The 18,686-nt window shown below is 50.7% G+C and overlaps 2 protein-coding genes across 4 annotated transcripts in view; one reads left to right on the plus strand and one right to left on the minus strand.

The window, feature by feature from the left end:
• EPX (eosinophil peroxidase) overlaps positions 1–866 on the minus strand; it is a 240,871-nt gene extending 240,005 nt beyond the window's left edge. Inside the window, exon 1 of the mRNA XM_082705983.1 lies at positions 831–866. The gene's annotated coding sequence lies outside the window, so the exon portion shown is untranslated. The remainder of the gene's footprint in view (positions 1–830) is intronic.
• Positions 1–18,686, plus strand: part of CUEDC1 (CUE domain containing 1) — an 81,805-nt gene that overhangs the window by 4,662 nt on the left and 58,457 nt on the right. The window contains exon 2 of one of the 3 annotated variants that reach the window (XM_082706004.1): positions 10,368–10,525. The exons of the other annotated variants lie outside the window; for them this stretch is intronic. The gene's annotated coding sequence lies outside the window, so the exon portion shown is untranslated. The remainder of the gene's footprint in view (positions 1–10,367; positions 10,526–18,686) is intronic. 3 annotated transcript variants of the gene reach the window in all.

The following is an 18,686-nucleotide window of genomic DNA, read 5'->3' on the forward strand; positions in this document are numbered from 1 at the left end:
CTCTGCAGAGAGGACGCTCTGCCAGCCAGAAGATTTGGGGAAGGGAAGGTTTCTGCAAGAGGGGGCACTGGAGATGAGTGAGGACAATATGGCTCCTGTCTCCAGGGCTTTTGATCTGGCCATGGAGGACATCACTTTACGAACTCTGATTAGAACCGAAGGCAGAATTTTCTGGATCCAGCTACATGCTGGCCAGGATGAGTCAGGAACCGGGAAATGCAGTTGGCTTCCTCGATGTCTTGTGGTTTTTAAGAGTCACCCCTTATAATGTGTGCAGTGATGTTGCTGAAGAAGAAATAAAAATCTCCTAAGAGTGACTGCTCAGAGTACGCCTGGCTGGCTCGGTCCGTAGAGCCTGCAACTCTTGAGCTCAGTGTAGTAAGTTCGAGCCCCAGGTTGGGTGTAGAGATTACTTAAAAAACACTTTCAAAAAAAGTTACTGCTCAGAGCTCCATGATTCACTCTTGTCTCTCCGAACTGAGAAGCAGAACCAGAGGCAAATGTATGCAAGCAGCAGAAGGACCCAAGTAAGGTATGAGGAAAATGTTCCTTGCCGATCGGACGTGAGATGTGAGAACAAGTGACTCATAGGAGTGGAGGGGAATGGCCTCCCCCAAAGGTCTTTAGAAATGGGAACAAGTTTCATTTATCTTGGTGGTTTAAGATGTTTCATCTGGAGACAGGAAGATGAAGTAGAGGCCCCTGGAGGTCTGTGTCAGCTCAGTAATAGGAGGGTAAGAGGAGCTGGAATTTTTGAGCTAGAAGATAGCTCAAGTGTGGCCTAACTCCTTATTTTACCAAGGAAGTGACTGAAGAATACCCCGTAACACGGAGTGGCTTATCCATTAGCTGGTGAGCCAAGCCCAGCAGCTTGGGTCTTGCCCTGTGCGGATCCCGGTCAAAGGGGCTGCTTCCTGGGCGGGCCGCGGGGTGGGGGCCAAGCCTTGTGAGGAGGGCTGCTGGAAACTTGCAAGTGGTTGACCTTTGGGCTGTTGGTGCTGGAGAGCACCAGCTTCGCTCAGGTGTTTCTGAGAATGATGTTCCCTGATGGAGCCAATGAGTTGTCTTCGTCACCCTGCTGGCCTGGCCCCTAGAAGGGCTTTGGGGATGCATCTGGGGCCCTCGGGAAACTTTGACGAATGAAAAGTAAATTGCAGACGATCCAAAAGTTACTGCTCTTTCACCATACACTTGCTGGGCCGGTGTCCTTGTCCTTCCAGTTGTGTGTTTTGCTTAAGCCAGCAGCAGAATCATCTAATGCCCCCAGCCACAGAGAAGGGGGTCCCAAAGCATGCGGGGGCAACAGGGCGAATGAATACAACGCTGTTTAAGATCTTTCTCAAAACGTACAATTCTGGGGCACCTGGGTGGCTCAGTGGATTAAGCCTCTGCCTTCGGCTTGGGTCATGGTCTCGGGGTCCTGGGATCAAGCCCCATGTCGGGCTCTCTGCTCAGTGGAGAGCCTGCTTCCCCCCTTTCTCTGCCTGCCTCTCTGCCTACTTGTGGTCTCTCTCTCCCTGTCAAATAAATTAAAACAAAAACAAAAACAAAAACGTACAATTCTTTGAAAGATCGTCAAGGGCTGACGTTATGTTCATTTATAATGTTCCTTTTTAATGTTTGAGGTTTGTTGTTGTGGTTCCTAGCACTAAAGTAAAGGCTGTGTTTTTCAGATTTAGGGAAAGCATATGATAGAGTGATCTAAACTGCCTTTGGCAAGAGGTCTACAGAGATCTCTGAAGAGAACAAGGCTGGCTCTCCAAAGAGAACCTGATTAAGAGGGTTGCCTGGGTGGCTCAGTGGGTTGGGGCCTCTGCCTTTGGCTCAGGTCATGATCCTGGGGTCCTGGGATCGAGCCCCACATCGGGCTCTCTGCTCCGCAGGGAGCCTGCTTCCCTTTCTCTCTCTGCCTGCCTCTCTGCCTACTTGTGATCTCTGTCTGTCAAATAAATAAATAAAATCTTTAAAAAAAAAAAAAAAAGAACCTGATTAAGAAAGAGCCAAGCATGAACTCTTGTTGAACATTGAATATACCGGGTGGTGGGCTTTGCTTGCTGGGGTCAATTTAAGTGGACTCGTGCCAATGAAAGCAATGCAGAGGCAGAAAACACTCCGCTTCCTCCTCTGACCCCGTTGTCCCTTGTTTGTTAAGGAAGCAGTAGGTTCCAGGGGGACCTGACAGAACTCTGGTTTGGTGCTCTGTCGGGGAGAAGATTCTCTGTGGTCATGTAGGGCGATCACGCATAGGAAATGATTTCATTTTGTTCAGGTCTGAGATTAGTTTCGGTTTCAGGCTGTGCCAGGAGCCGAGCGAGCCGGCGAGCTAAGACCCGTGCTGCGGGGGGGTTGGAGGGGTGGCGAGCTGGGCCAGAGTCTCCTCATCCGGCCGTGGGGGCTAGTGGCCAGGTGGCCGGGCAGGGAACTCCGGTGCGGAGCAGGGAGGAAAAGAGGATGAATCAGAGGAGTGGGGCAAGGAAGCCGTGGAGTGTCTGTGGGCCTGGAAACTGGGATGGGTGATGAGGGAGGGAGTGTGTGAAGATATCAGCGAGTGTGCATAGGACACAAGAGAGCACAGTTATTTGACTACTGAGCCACAGGGCTGGGAAGTCAAGGGGAAGTTGTAGAACACACATTACCTGCATGAGGTGGGTTCTCTGTGAGCAGGGGTAGACCTGAGAGGAAGGCAAGGTGTAAGGATGCCACAGGGCCCACATGCACTGGACTGGTGTCCTTCAAGCCAGCCCGCACTGTGCATGTTTCCTTGCAACCGACTTTCCTTGAAAAAAAAAAAAAAAAAAAAGGTAGAAGAAGAGGTCGAATTAAATTCTGCGAGCTGACAGTTGAGAACTTGCAGATCCTTGCAAGTTGGGGCATCCTGTACGAACTTTAAGCTCATTTTTCCAGAGACGGTTTGGGGCCAGTCTGGTTATTTCCCGGGCATCGTGATCCTAGAAAACCAGCGGTTCTCCTCCCCTGGCTGGATCTGGGGGAGGCGCACACAGAGGTTTCATCGCTCTTAGTGGTCCCAGCGCATCACTGCATTTTATTCTCCAAGTCATAAATTCATTTTATCTCTAAAGGAGAGAACCACTGCGGTGCCCAGTTGGCTCAGTCGGTAGAGCATGTGACTCTTGATCTCGGAGTTGTGAGTTTGAGCCCCATGTTGGGTGTAGAGATTACTTTTTTGTTTTCTTTAAAGATTTATTTATTTATTTGACAGAGAGAGTGAGCAAGAGAGAGAACACAAGCAGGGAGAGTGGGAGAGGCAGAGGGAGAAGCAGGCCCTCTGCTGAGCAGGGACCCCGATGGGGGTTCCATCCCAGGACCCTAGGATCATGACCCAAGCTGAAGGCAGACGCTTAACTGACTGAGTCACCTGGGTGCTCCTAGAGATTACCTTAAAATATAAAATCTTAAATAAATAAATAAATAAATAAGGGGTGCCTGGGTGGCTCAGTCGGTTGAGCAACTGACTGTTGATTTTTGGCTCAGGCTGTGATCTCAGGGCCAGGAGACTGAGCCCCAGGTGTGGAGCCTGCTTGAGATTCTCTCTCTCCCTTTCCCTTTGCTCCCCTCCTCTGCCCTTTTCCCCTGCCCTCCTCTGTTCTCTCGAGTGCTCTCTTGCTCTAAAAAAAAATCTAAATAAATTTTTAAAAATGACAAATAAATAAAAGAACGAATCACTGAATTTTAAAGCCGGAAAGGATTTTGAAGCTCACCCAGCCTGCTCCTAAAGGAATTTGTAATCCTGGGTCGTCCAGGCACCTCAAAAAGCCCCATGGTTTGTGGTTAAGCACCTGAGTTTGAATGCGGCCCCTGCTACTCGCTGTCGTGGTCTTGGGACAGTCACTCGGTCTCTCTGAGTCTTGGTTTCCTGGCCCACACAGTGAGAGTATTGATATTCCGTAATGATGGCTAACGAGAATCAAATACTTACGAAGTCCTTAACACAGTGCTTGGCATATTCATAAGTTCTCCATAAACGTTCGCCACCCGTTGCTGCTGCCATTTGTCATTGTTTTAATGATGGGCTTGTGAAATCACGTGGTAGCCAGGGATCAGGCCAGGGCTCCGATGCTAAACGCTCTTCCCTCCTCGCTTGCTCTCCAGCATGGCCAGAAGGTGACTTCATCAGGCTAGATCTACGCGTGAAGAGCATTTGTGGAAGCATGTGTGTAGACGCTTCGTGATGAATGTTCACAGCAGAGCTGGAAGAGATGGGCTTAATCCATTTATTAGATATAATTAGACTTTGGGCAGGAGCGTATGTTTACCAAATAATTTGTTCCCACAAATATCATTTATTTGTGCTTAGAAGTTCCCTAAATACCAGGTTGGTTACCTCTGCTGGAAAGGTTGGGGTGTTTCTTGATGTTTTTATGGAAGAGTTCTCCTCAAACTGGAAACACCCATTTTGATGAGTTGCGGGCTTTTGTGTGTAATGGAAATGTTTCTGGAGCCTGGCTTCTGTTTCTCAAGGGTGAAGACAGTGCACGTTTTAAAAAAAACTATCGGCTTGGCAGAAGTCCACACCGCCTAGGCCAGGCCTATATAAATGTGCTCCAAGACGATTTGCACTGACCTTTTTTGCAAATTGCTGACAGCCTAGGAGCCTCCCGAGGGACCCCTTTTAGTCTGAAACATTGTTGAGGCTGGGATAAGCCTTGGCCTTGAGGGGGGTCTTTTGTCCCTTTTGGTGGGGTGGTACCTTCTGTGAGGTTGCTTTGGTGTGTTTCCTTAAACTACGAAAACAAGTGGAAATTAACTTAATGTGACATGTCGTGCAATGGTCCCCTGTGATGATGCCACTCTCTGGGGATTACAGAGTTGAAATCTGTTTTTGATGCTGATCCATGGCGCTTCTCAATTTCCCCGCTTAAGGGAGGGAGCTTGTGAAAGTGTGAAATTTGTGAGGGTGTGACCTGGAGTCCAAGATCAGAGATCAAGTCTCACCCCTGCCACGTACCGACTGTGTCATTCTGAGCAGATCACCTAACTGGAGCCCCGTGTGGAGCTTGAACTCACGACCCTGAGGTCAAGACCCAAGTGCCCCAGATGACCTAACTTTTTAAGGTATATTTTTCCTAACTTTAAGCTATTATATTTTACCCATAACAATAAATGGCTATAGAACACATCTGCCAAACAGAGCTGGTAATAATACCCCCTACCGCAGAGGAGCATTGCAATGGTCTAGTGATAATAGCGAACATTTATTACATGGCTTGTTGGTGCCAGGCACCTTCTTCCTCTTCTTCTTTTTTTAAAGATTATTTATTTATTTATTTATTTATTTCAGATAGAGATAGAGTGCACAAGTGGGGGTGGGAGGGGTGTGCAGAAGCAGGCTTTCTGCTAAGCAGGGAGCCCAAGGTGGGGCTCGATCACCGGAAGCTGGGATCATGACCTGAGCCATCCAGGTGCCCCTGCCGGGCACCTTCTTAAGCACATTAATTTATTTGCTCAGCCCTATAGTATTATCACCACTTTACTGAAGCACAGAGGGTTGAGTCCACTTGCCCAAGGCCACACAGCGAGTTGAGGAGCTGGGATCCCAACTCAGAAAGCCAGGTTGCTGAGTCTGTAGATGGTGTTTACAAGAGGGCTTTGTACCGTGGTAGTGCTGAGCTTCTGATTCTTTGACTGCTCCTCTTCGTATTTGAGGAGCTAAGGGCTGCATAAGCTGAGCCTGGAGGTAGATTAAGTGTACAGATCACGGTGTTGGAAAGAATGAGGAGACGGAGCATATGAGAGCTTTTTTTGGAGTTACAGGGAAACAGCTGTTTCTAAGTTTGGGACAGAGCTGAGGAGAGCCAGCAGGGACAGAGAAGGACATTTTCTGGGTGGATTGTTACTATCTGCCGTGAGGGAGTGCACCGTCTGTGGATTTAAGAGCCACGTGCTTCTTTCCTCTTCTTATCACATTTTATCTGGAAGCCTGTCTTTAAATCCCAGCTCTGCCCTCACGTTGTGACAGCTTTAGAAACTTAGAAAACTTGCCAAGGATAGTGAATTCTTGCGACGTGAAGGGAAAGGTGAAGAATGGGCTTCTTCGTGGAATTTCTTCCTTGTTACCTTATTTCTATGAAGTGCTTATGGGGATGCCCCACGGAGTGGCTTGAGTTCAGTGAAGAGAGGACTGGAAACTTGTGTGACTTTTTTTTCTCCTGAATTGACTTAATAAGAGAATGAATCATCCTCTTAGCTAGCATCCTGGAAAAGAAGAAAGAAAGGAGAGAGCAAGAGAGTGGGATGGCATTTGACTGAAACCAGAAGCTTTCTGTGGCGATCTCCCGGGGCAGGGGCCAGGCTGCCGCTGAGGTCCCTCAGGACCTCTCAGCTTCCCCTCACAGCTACCCTCAGCCCTCACCATCCCTGTGAGGCCCTGGGGAATGAATAGGCCTTAAGGGGAAATGAATAGGGGGTGTAAGTGTCCTTTTTAAATGACAGACCACTGGTGAAATTCACACGCAGCAGTGATAATTTTGAAGACATTCACATAAAAATTCATTACATAAAACTAGACAATTCAAAAATAGCTTTTGACCTTCAGGGATGTGAATGGCTACTTATACCCTCTTTCTGGGAAGGTGGCTGGGGCCCTCCCTGTGCCAATGCTTGATCCCTTGGGTCATCCTAGTCACCTCCAGGGATCTCTTGTTCTCTTCTGGGACTCCAGATAGGAGTCTTGGTTGGGTGGGGTGGGGGGGAAACCACTCTCTGCCTGCCCAGCCCCACCTACAAGTTACCCTGTTTTTCTCTGAGTTTGCTCGGGGACTGGGGAACATCTCCTTTTCTGAGACATTCTTTGTGACCTTTCTGTGGACCTTAATTTAAAGTCTGAGCTGAGGCTGGGGTCCTCAGGGGAATGTGAAGGCTGACGGGGATCAGGAGGGGTTTGCAAGGAAACTCCTCACACCAGCCCCCTGGAATGTGAAAAGGCTGGTTGTGCTTTCAGACTCTCTCTGGCTTCATGGCATACATTTCCCAGAGCCTTGGCTTTTCTCAACAATGCCTCTCTGCCTCGTTTTCCTTCCTGCCCTGGCCATCGGCAGCCGTTACCATTAATAGCTCCCATTTGAAAGAGGACTTATTCTGTGTCAAGTATTTCACTTTAAGCAATCCAATTTAGTACCTATATCAACCCTATGAACCAGGGATTATTGTCTTTTTAGATGTGGGAACTGAGGCTGAGGGCTAAGGGGTAACATCACTTGTCTGAGTAACACAGCCATTTACCGGGAGAGATAGTTTTGGGCTTTAAACTTTTATTGTGAAATTTTTCAAATATACACAGAAGTAGAGAGACCAGTGCATGCCCATGCACTTATCATCAGGCTTCTTCACTCTTTATCTGGAAGTGCTGGCCCCAGGTTTTCTGTGGCTTCGGCATACAGCAGGATACCTTTGTGTGAATTCGGAGAAGGGACACTTCCTCCAAGCTAAAGAGGTGGGTAAGCAGAGCGCAGGCTAGATTCTAGCCCCATTTGCCCCCTTGGACAGGAACCTTACGAAGTGAACAGCTCACACAACTGTGTATGGCGACCTTCTCATCTAGCTTTCCGCAAGAAGAGAGGAGACTGTAGCCAGCCACCAGGCCCTGACAGTGATGATGTCTCTGGCTGGTCCTCAGCTATGCGGGGTCACGGGAGAAGAGCTCAATCGCTGGGGACATCTTGGGCTAAAATAGATTAAGGTGGGGGTGGGGGCGTGTGGGGATTCCCAGAGGAGAGACTTCTGCTGCAGAGGAGGGTGAGGAGGGTGAGGGCCGATGAGTCCTGTCTTTTGCTGCTCCTGTTTTCAACTGGCCACCGCTGTCCTGATGACTCATGCCTGGTGCCTTCTCTCCTGTGTTCTGTGCCCAGGGCTTGGGAAGCACTTGTGTGTGGCCACGAGGCAGGCGGGAGGGGAGCTGGTTGCACGCAGGGTGTGAAAACCTGGTGTGAACTCCCTCTTGGCTGCAACCCTCCTAGAGTCTCTGGGACAAGCTGCCTTTGCCTCCCGGCGGCACACCTTTCCTCAGCACTCAGTTCAGCCAGTGGCTGCCTGGGAGGGCCCACTCTCCACCACCACTTTTAGTCCCAGAGCGGGGCCTGTGGGTCACCAGATGAGGAGCTTCTTGAGGAGAGGGACAGGGCTGTTTTTCCGATGGTGCTCTTGGTTCTCCCCACAGCAGCATCTGGTGCTGGCGCTCTGGAAATATTTCTCTTCTTTTCTTTCTTTCTTTCTTTCTTTCTTTCTTTCTTTCTTTCTTTCTTTCTTTCTTTCTTTCTTTCTTTTTAAAGATTTTATTTATTTATTTAACAGAGATCACAAGTAGGCAGAGAGTGAAGCAGAAGGGGGTGGAGGAAGCAGGCTCCCTGCTGAGCAGAGAGCCCTGGGATCATGACCTGCGCCAAAGGCAGAGGCATTAGCTACCCAGGTGCCCCACTGGAAATATTTCTTAAATCAACAGAAGCAGCATCCTGCCGACTGGGGAACTGTGCTGAGGGGTTCAGGTTGAGTAACTTATGAGCCTCAGTCAGGAGGCTAGACTGTGCCGTAGTGATGATGGAATCCTGACCCCCCCAGTGGCCTGACACAATCTAGACTTGTGGAAAAGTCCAGTGCAGTTAGGCAGTTCTCCCCCATCTGTAGCCACACTTCTGGACTATGGGGCCTTCAGAGTCACCACAGGAGCAGAAGATAGAGAGAGAGGCATCCCCTGGCTTAGCTGCATTGCAAGGAATTGACACCCCTTACTTCCGTTCACATTTCATTGGCCAGAACTAGTCCCATGGGTTCAACTTAACTGCTAGTCACACAGTCACAGTTGCTCACAGTCACACAGCCGGCTGGGACATTGGGAAATATAGGGGGGCAAGGGGCTGCCTTCATGCTTTCAAAGATAAGTACTTTGTATTTCTTGTCCATGGCTTTAGCCCATTAGAGTGCCTCTGGCCTAATCACTTGTCCTCAGTTGCCATTTTCTTTTTACACTGACAGGAAGGGAACACCTGCCACTTCCTTTAATCCTTGAAGAGAAGGAGGCATGAGATGGCACTGAAGGAGACCCACAGCAGCGATTTTAACCTCTCCTTTTTTTTTTTTTTTTAAGATTTTATTTATTTATTTATTTGACAGGCAGAGATCACAAGCAGGCAGAGAGGCAGGCAGAGAGAGAGAGAGGGAAGCAGGCTCACCGCTGAGCAGAGAACCCGATGAGGGACTCGATCCCAGGACCCCGAGATCATGACCTGAGCCGAAGGCAGCAGCTTAACCCACTGAGCCACCCAGGCGCCCTTTCTTTTTTAAGATTTTTTTTATTTAAGTAATCTCTATGCCCAAGGCAGGGCTGGGACTCAGCACCCGGAGATCCAGAGTCACATGCTGCACTGACTGAGCCAGCCAGGCTCCCCTTAACCTCTCCTTTATTACACGTGGGCCCTGAAGCTTTCATTGAGTCACCTCACCTCTGTGAGTCTGTGAGCCTCTTTCCTCATTTGTAAAAGGAGGATAATAATCCAGCCCATCTCTTAGTTCTGACTCCACTGATTGCAAGTAACAGAAACCAGCCTGAGCTGGTTGAAGTCTCAGGGGAATGGAAGAATTGAGGCTAGGAAATACGGCTGGCCTCCCAAGTGTCTACAAGGGCAGGACACCATTGCTTCTGTGGATGTGTGCCAGATATCATGGCCCCTCAGCTTCCACCTAGACTGGCTCTGGTTCCAGGAACCATAGGCTGAAGGGTAGCTCAAAACCTTGATTCAAATTCCTGGGGAAAGATTGACCCATTTGTGTCAGCTGTCTCCTGTTGGTCCAACCAGCTATAGCCAGGAGCATAGGGTCTATAAGGTATTGACAAGGCTTGGGGGCTTTCCTCTGTGCATGGGGGTGGAGGCAGTCCTCAGAATGGGGCCTGTGCTTACCTGGTTCAAGAACTGTGGAGTAGTAACATCTGGAAGAAAACTGTGAGAACTGTAAAGTGCTGCATTAATGGGAGCTGGCATGTTGGTGTGTGATTTCTCTTTAGGAGTCTGGGAGATTGTACCGCCTTGCAGGGGGATGAGAGAGAGGCAATGCTGTGAGAGAGGAGCCTACTTTATTTTAAAAAATTTTATTTACTTATTTGAGAGAGAGAGAGAGAGAGAGAGAGACTGAGAGAATGAGTTGAAGGAAGGGCAGAGGGAGTAGACTCTGCAGGGAGCAGAAACAGGAATTGATCTCAGGACCCTGGGATCATGACCTGAGCCCAAGGCAGCTGCTTAACTGACTGAGCCACCCAGGTGCCTGGAAGAGCCTGCTTAAAAAAATAATAACAATTTAAAAAATACACACACACACACACACACACACTCTCTCTCTCTCTCTCTCTCTCTCTCTCCTAGAGGCAGAGGAGCTGTTTGTTAGAAGATCACACAGAGCCTGGACCAGAGGAAATGGACAAGACTAGCTTGGGGTGTTGCCGGGAGGTCAAGTTAAGTTTACAGGCCATTAGACCATAACACTGTAAAAGAGAGAGTACTTCACATGTGCTCTCATCTGTGTAAGTATGGATGCTTCCGTAGTTAAAACTGTGATCTGGAAAAGATCTTAGCCCAAGCTATGGCAGTTCGTTCCTTGTCTGATACTGTCCCAGCTGGCTGTGTGACTGTGAGCAAGTCACTTCACCTCTCTGGGCTTAGTTCTCTGAAGACTGTAGTCCAGTGTATGCATATGTCTGTGTAACGTGGGGTTAAGGCATAGAGTCTGGAATTAAGACAGGAGTGAACCCTTTTTTTCACTTTGCTAGCTATATGACCTGGAGAAATTTCTTCACCTCCTTGAGTCGGGGTTTCCTTGCTTGTGACATGGGGATATTTGTAGTACTTTCCTCATATGCTTATGGTGGGGGATTACATGATATAGTATCAGCTAGTATTATTAATAGAAGCCAAAGCTGGCCAATTGCAGGGACAGGGACCTATGACATGGTGATTCTGCATGCCCAAGCCCTTTGATTAGAAAGAACACAAGAGCTGTGTAGCCTGGCGCAGGGGGTGCAAGAGGAAGCCCCGGGAAGCTAGGGAGCTGGAGGGAGCACGGGGAGACTGCTGGCAGAGGCAGGCAGGGCTAGCCCGCTGCTGCTCACGTCCTTCTATGAATTCAGTTCTGCCAGCACTGCCAGGTGCAGGGTGAAGCTTACAGCCCCAGGAGCGCGGGCCCGCCCGCCTCTCCTCCCACGCCCCATCTGCTTCCAGCAATTCGTTGAATTCGGGGTGGCTTCTTCTATTCCGTCCTGGGCCCGGGGTGGGGAGGTGCGGCTGGGGAGGCTGTGGGTCCGACAGCTTGCCCAGGTTTGGGATCGCAGTGCTTCCCGCTGTGAAACTGCTGATCCGGGAGAGCTGCGGAAGAGATGAAGGAACCCTTATGAGCAGAGCAGTTTGAGGGCTGAATTATTTGGAGGCTGCGCTCCCTCTGGCCGGTCCCAGGGGGGAGGGGGCGAGGGAGGAATGCGGGGCGGGCGGCGGCGGCCGCTGGGCCGCTAGGCCGCTCTCAGGGCCCGGCCTCCAGGCCCGGGCTGTGCCTTTGTCCTGGGGGCCGCGTCGCGGTGGCCTCCTGCAACCCGGGGCTCCAGTTGCAGCCCGGCCGCGGCCTCCGGGGCTGGTCCCCCTCGGCTCCCGGGGCGCGGCGATCATGAGTGGCAGAAAAAAGTCACCCCATTAGCTGCCGGAGGGTAGTGTCGCCCCGAGCGCGGGCGGGTCTGGGAGCCCCTGCGGGGGGCGGCCGCTGGGCTGCTGGGGGATGGGGGGAGCCCTAATCCTCTTTCGGTTCGTTCAGGATTATGTTTTGAGCCGAAGACTTGTGGAAAATCAGCGCCTCCAGCAGCTGCGGGGCCCAGGAGAGGGTGCTTGGGGCCGGGCGGGTGTCCCGGTGCTGGGGCCTGCGGGGTCCTGCCAAGGTGGACCGTGACCATGGCAACCCCTGCCCGGGACTGCGGTAAACACGCGCTTTCAAAGGGGGCCTTGTTCCCTGCGGGAGCCCTTCAGTTCCAGCCCACTGGGGCTTTTCAGTCCTGGGGAGGAAAGGGAGGGCAGTGGGGAGGGGTGGGCCTGTTAGTGAGGAAGTGTCACTCGGGTCCCGTCTCCCCGCCCCAGGCATGTTTCCTGGAGGCCCCAGTTTCCAAAGCTCCTGCTTCTGGGGAATGAAAAGAAGTATAAGCATCAGGAATGCGTTCAGTCTCCAGGCAACAGGGTGTGTGTGTAATTGAGGGGAGGGAAGGAAGCTTGGGGAAAAAAAAAATCACCATCCTGCTGGCCACCTCAGAGTGGAAGGCCTTGGTGCCCCAGACTGATTTCAGCAAGCTAGCGGGGGCCTCGGGAAGCAGATCTTTAAGACTTACTCATCCTTTTTGGCCCTGAATAGCAAATGACTACAATCTCCCAGAAAACATTAAATCAGTCATTTAATGTAATGTTATCTCATTGGCAGTTTGTATTCTTATGTATGAGCCAGTGAATCTTGTGAGAAGGCTGATCTTGGGAGCTTGATAGCCTTCGTTGTCTTGGTGGGAGCCTGGCCCCTGGATTCCCTTCCCATCATTTCGTGTTTCAGCTAACCCAAGAGTAAAAACCGGGAAGGATGCTTGGCTGCTCACTAAGCACCTACATCATTTATGAGGTCTCCTCTGTGTGTGTGTGTTACCAAATGAGTAAGTGATGAGTCCATTTCCATTTAGGGAAGGTTGGGGTTGTAATCAGATCTTTTCCCTTGACACTGCTTTCCTCTCTGGCTTTGTCTGAAGAGGGGGCCGGCAGGGGCAGCTTCAGGTGTGGGGAGAGGAGACAGAGGAGATCTAGGTCTGTTAGCTGTGAATGATGGCCAGCCCTGTTTGTCTCTCGGCTCTCCCAATCCTCCTGGGATCCTTGAGGGATGTGTGAGGAAAGATCCTAGTTGTTCAGCCTGAGAACACAGCTCATTCTGGGCCTGCTGACATTATTTTCAAGTCCCTGTCAGTCCAAGGACCACAGCATCTGATCTGGTAGACTAGAGAGTCCAGTACTGCTACTGACCTCCAGCTTCACCGCTTCATTCTGGCTGAGAGCGGTGGGAATCCACAAAGTTGAGAATACGGAGGCAGGTGTCCTAACTGCTCAGCCAAGTTTCCTTATACCCAAGCGGGAAGAGTTCTCATTCACAGGTTGGACACTGGGAGCAAAATCTGGTGCCTAGACTTTCACACACCCTCATGCCTTCTGTCCCCTCTTCCTCCTGAAGTTTGAAAGGCTGTAAATTCTTCATGTCATATGCCATTGAATTTGGGGGAGATGGCGCTATTTGAAAGGTTTCTTCATCTGAAGGTGGAGCGGAGAGAGATCAAGAACTTTCCAAAATTTTCTGAGCAGCCCAGAATAGGAGGAATTTACTTTGAGGGAAAAAAAGAAGATATCGCTCATGTGTCTAGAGAGATCCAGTTCTAATGGATGCACCAACCAGCACAGTACAAGAACATTAAGGGCTTGTAAAGTGACTGCCATTCTTGTCTCCTTGTGGAATCTGAAACCAGAACCAGGGTGTGTGCAGGGTGGGGCTCAGGCATGGGTGAGTTCTATAAGCTCTCCAGGGGTCCCTCCTGTACCACCAGGGTTATGGGCCATCCCTCCAGTTCAATGTCCACAAATGGCAATGATTTTGTGCCCCAGGAGACACTGGGTATGTGTGGAGACATTTTTGGTTGGCACAACTGGGGGCGGAGGTGCTCCTGGCATTTGTGGCTAGAGGCCAGGGATGCCACTAAACATCTGCCAATATACAGGATAGACACCCCTCCACCCCCCGCCGCCGACCCTGCAGTGGAGAATGATCTGGTCCCAAATGTCAGGAGTGCCCAAGGTTAAGGCGTCATGCTCTTGTGCCTGCACCAGACCTTCTGGAGATTTGTGCTGAGCAGGATTCTGAGAGAAGGAAGGATGGGTGGCTGGGGGGAAAGGAGCCAGGTGGGAGCATTGTGCAGGGAAACAGCACATGGATGGAAGGGTCTGGAGGCAGGAGAATGATTTGGTTTTTGCAAAGGGGGAAAGAGCCTTGTGGTTTCGCAAGAGTCATCTGAGATGTAGAGGGTGGGTTCAGCGTGATGACCCTGGAGATGGGCTTGCATTTTGCCTAGCGACTTCTGGTTAGGACCTCAGGCCCTCTCTCTGGCTGCTGGCTGTGAGGGTCAGTAACCCTCGGGCCTCTCTCTCTGCTCTGTGGGACTGAAGGAGCCCCTCTCAGGTACCGTTGGCTTCAAATGCCCAGTCCCACTGTGGGGCTGGCTTTCCTGAAGCTTATGCATGTCAGAAAGCTGCTCACTTTCCGTCCGGCGCCAAAGCAGGCAGTGCCCTTTGTCTTCATTAACGGCTTGGTGCGTGGCTTGTTGAGTTCTCTCATGAGTTTCTGTTCCTTAGAGAAGGAGAGGGAAGACGCTAGTCTGCTGAGTCCACACTGTATGCCCACTTCTGATAGTCCTGGCACATGGCAGTTGGTCTATTTTTTATTTATTTATTTATTTATTTTGAAGATTTATCTATTTGAGCGGGGAGGGGCAGAGGGAGAAAATCTTCAAGCAGACTCCCCTCTGAGCGCAGAGGCTGATGTGAGGCGGATTTCGATCCCATGACCCTGAGATCCCAAGCTGTGCCAAAACCAAGAGTCAGATGGTTAATGGACTGAGTCACCCAGGTGCCCTGGGCCATAGTGTCTTTTGAATAAATGAGTAAATCCTTCAATGAATGAAAGATCTGGACCACCTTCTGTGAATTGCCCCTTTCAGAAGCACATAGTCCTTCAGTCCTTGTGCCATAAGTTGAATTAGGAGAGACTGAGATTGGCCATAAGGAGGAAGGTCTCTATTGTAAGAATTTTCAGGGAGTGGGACACATAATCTGAGGGTGACCTGAGGGAAGTGGAGACCATTCCTATTTGGAAGGGAGCTGCTCGTGGCCCTTTCTGGCTGCCACTGAGGGGACACTTTTGCCCTGCTGGGGTGACTCACATTACACTCCTTCCTCTGAGGTTTCCAGCTCTTAATTAGATTTCTTAGCTCTCACAGTAGACTTGAATATCCTTTGATAAGAAGTAAAAAGTGTGGTCGAACACAGGAGTATACTACTTCTCCCGGGGCCTGCCTGGTGGATGTCACTGGCCGGCTGTCTGGCCCACGAAGAGCGAGGCTGTGAGCACAGTTCCCCCAGGATGCCTCCTCTCCTCGACATGCTCAGAGGGAGTAGTCCTCCAAATGTTTGCACATGCTTCCGAGCTGCTTTCTCCACCTTCAGTCAAGCCCTTGGGACAGAAGGTCTTCTGTTTCTGCGACTCAGGGGAAAAGGGCCCCTGAATGTCCAGGCTCAAGCTGGAGTGGAAAAAGGTGTGTTGCAAGAGCTGCATCTGAACAAACCCAGTCCCACCGAGGCCTTCTGCCTCCCGCAGGCCAGGCCCCAGTGGTGAGCCTTTTCCTCAGCCCTTTGCTGGACTCTGGGCCTGGTCAGGCCAAAATTTCTGAACCTAGCCTCAATTCTCCAGGCGCTTGTGCCGTTAGAACCTTGCTCCTTAAAGTCCAGACTCTAGACTAGGAGCCCTCATGTCACCTGCTCGAAATGGGGTCTCGGGCCCCACCCCCCAGACTTCTGGAGTTCGTCTGTATTTTACCAAGATCCCAGTGGTTTATGTGCACAGTCAGGTGTGAGAAGCACTGTGCTAGAGGACTTTGCTTGCTGAGGGGACAACTGAGGGGATGGCTGGAGGCTCGTTTGAGTATGACCTATGGCCCTGTCTTTGCACAGTACCTTTAGAACAGGGCTCCTTTACTAGCCAAGGTGAAGGATGGGTTGTGTTGTTCATTTGTTCAGGGATGGGTGTGTGATCCCAATGAGTATGACTGGTCTGTGCAAGTCCGACGGTGTCCGAAGAGGCAAGCCCACAACTATGTGCTGGGAGAATGGGGCAATGTCAAATTGCCTGGGGTGGGGACCAGAGAGAGAATCCCAAGCAGATCCCTGCTGAGCATGGACCCCAACACTGCAGGATTCCATCCCATGACTCAGATCTTGACCTGAGCTGATATCAAGAGTTGAACACTTAACTGACTGAGCCACCCAGGTGCCCCTAGAAATGTCTTTAAATCCTTACCTATTTTCTTTCCCTGTACGTATCTTGCCAGGGACCCATAACTGACAGTTTGTGGATAGTCTGTGAGCATGGTTTTAGTGGCCCTGGTCTAGAGCCCCGTGTTATGATCAGACCCAGGTGTGAACCCTGCCTCCGTCACTTATTTGCTGTGTGTTTTGGACAGCTGTTTAGCCTCTCTGAGCCTCAGTTTTGTCATCTTTAAATCAGAGATGATAATGCCCCCACCTCATAGGATGGGAATGAGGATTCAATGAGATAAGCATGGGTAAGACACAGAGCCCGGTGCACAGAAGGCACCCTTGATAATACCGGCTAATCAAATGGCACCATCGTCATTGTTTAATGTCTTGGAACAGTTGACATGAAGACAGTAGCCCTTGTAAAAGCATGCCCTTGTTTTTGGGTAGACAGTGGTCTTTAAAACTAGCAAACTTGTTCAGAACAGAAATTTTTTTCCCCTGCTAATTTCTGATAGTTTAGGGCTACTGATCATGAACTTGCGTCTATGTAGGCCCAAACAAAATCCAGAATCAGAATTGGGACAGTGTTGGAACTTGTTTTTAAGTGATGGAAAGAAGTAATAAACACTGTAGGAAACCCATGTCATCCCGCACCGCCTTGCTGTTACCGCTGTCCCCCGCCTCCTGCACAATGTATCTCGGGCTCACCCTCTCCCAGGCGGGCTAGGTGGAGTTTCCTTGCCAAGTTCCCTGATTCTGCATCCTCCCTTTCTGGAGAAATTTAGGCTAGCCTCTTGGCTATTTCTTCAGAGTAAGGAGGTGAAGTGAAGTAGAGGACTCAAGTCAAAAGATCTGTGTTCTAGAGGCAAGTTAGCAAGGCATCACCTCATTGGCCCACAGTTCTTACCTCTTTTTGAGTCCCAGATCCTTTCAATGATCTAAAGAGAACTTGGACCCTCCCTTCCACCCTGGAAAGTGAATGCACACACAAACCCATGAATTGTGTGTTTGATTTTGGGGGAGGTAGGTTTGGGGGCAGTCCGTGGACTTCATCAAACCCTCAAGAACCCTTTGCTGAGAATCTCCTACCAGGTTGTGAGCTCCACAAGGCCTATTTCTCGTGGACTAGACTATCTAAGTGACCTGCAGAATGGGACAAAGGGGCAAAAGCATGGGCTTGGGACTCTGAGTTCTGGGGTCTGAATCATTCTTCTGCTACTTGGTAGCTTGTTGACCTTGGATGAGCTACTTATCTCCTCCAAGCCTCAGTTTTCCCATCTATAAAGTGGGGATAAGACAGTAACTACCTCAGTAGAATAGTTGTGAGATTGGACTAGGTAACATTGGTCAAATGCTCCCGTCCCATTTTTGTGTAGTCTACAGAATGTCCTGTTGCTTCCTGGAGGAGTCCCACCTCAGTGATAAGAACCCACACGGCTCCTGTTTTAGGGCATCCATATTTGGACCGAGAGTGTGAGGCTTTCCTTTGAGTGAGTGGCGAGCAGACCCCTTGCTGTAACTCTGGGAAATCTGAAGGGCTGGAGAGTTGTGGAGCCAGGCTCCTAGATGCTGCCTGACCTAGCTGCCCCTGGTCAGTCGTTCCCCTGTGCTGTTGGACTTGGCTCTGTGCGTGGAGATCGCTGCTTCAGGAGCTTCCCTGAAACCCAGAAGGTTGGGGAGGAGCCAAAATGAAGAATGGAGCAGCAGACTCGTTTTTCTCCCCTTAATTAACTCTGTCTCTTTTGCTCCCCAGGCTCTCTGCTGCCCCAGCAATTAGTGGGAGTGTTAACTGGGGTCAGGGCAGTGGCGGGGCTTCCGGGAGCTCCTGGGGACAGTGCTGAGGAAGTGCCTCTCAGGCCCCAATGAGGGCTTTGCCTCCTGCCGCCCAGGCCCACTTACCCCTTGCTGCCCCCTTTAGCTGAATGGCTCCAAAAGCCAGGACCGACCCCCCCCCCCCCTCCCGGTGACAGCGGCCCCTCCCCCGCTCTGGCTCAGCTGTTGTGTGAGAATGGCGAGGAGTTAAAGGACTCCAAACATTGGCCCCCACTGGGCCCTTAATGACATTAGCGCACAAAGCCGCAGTGCGGGCCGGCTGCTCTGGGTGAAGCGCCTGGCCTGGCCCTGAACAATTGCCCTTCTGTTCTCATGGCCTGTTTTCCCCCAGCTGCGCCTCCTTTCATCTGGGCCTCTTTCCCAGGGGCTCGGGCGCATTCCCAGGCGAGTGGAATCTCAGTGCTAACCTTCTTACTTCTTCCCTGGCTTCCTTGGTTTTGTTTCCTCCCTCGCCGGCCCTCCACAGCCATTCCTGCTGTTCCCGATCCCCCTCCCAGGCTGCGCACAGGGCCGTGGGCTCCGGGGTTAGAGCGTGTGGGTGAATGATCTGGGGGGAGACATGTTAGTGTGCTTGTCTGTGTTTGCAGCTGCTTTGCATGTTGTCATGAATGGGGAGTAAAATGCCCCCACTTTATCATGACACCCCACTAATCATAATGATAACCGCCATTTGTTTAGAATTTGATCATTTTTAGAAGTGCTGCCCCAAGGGAGCCTGGGGGGCTCAGTCCATTGAGCGTCTGCCTTTGGCTCAGGTCGTGATCTCAG

Source organism: Mustela nivalis (assembly GCF_964662115.1).
Source record: "Mustela nivalis genome assembly, chromosome: 17".
Lineage (NCBI taxonomy): Eukaryota > Metazoa > Chordata > Mammalia > Carnivora > Mustelidae > Mustela > Mustela nivalis.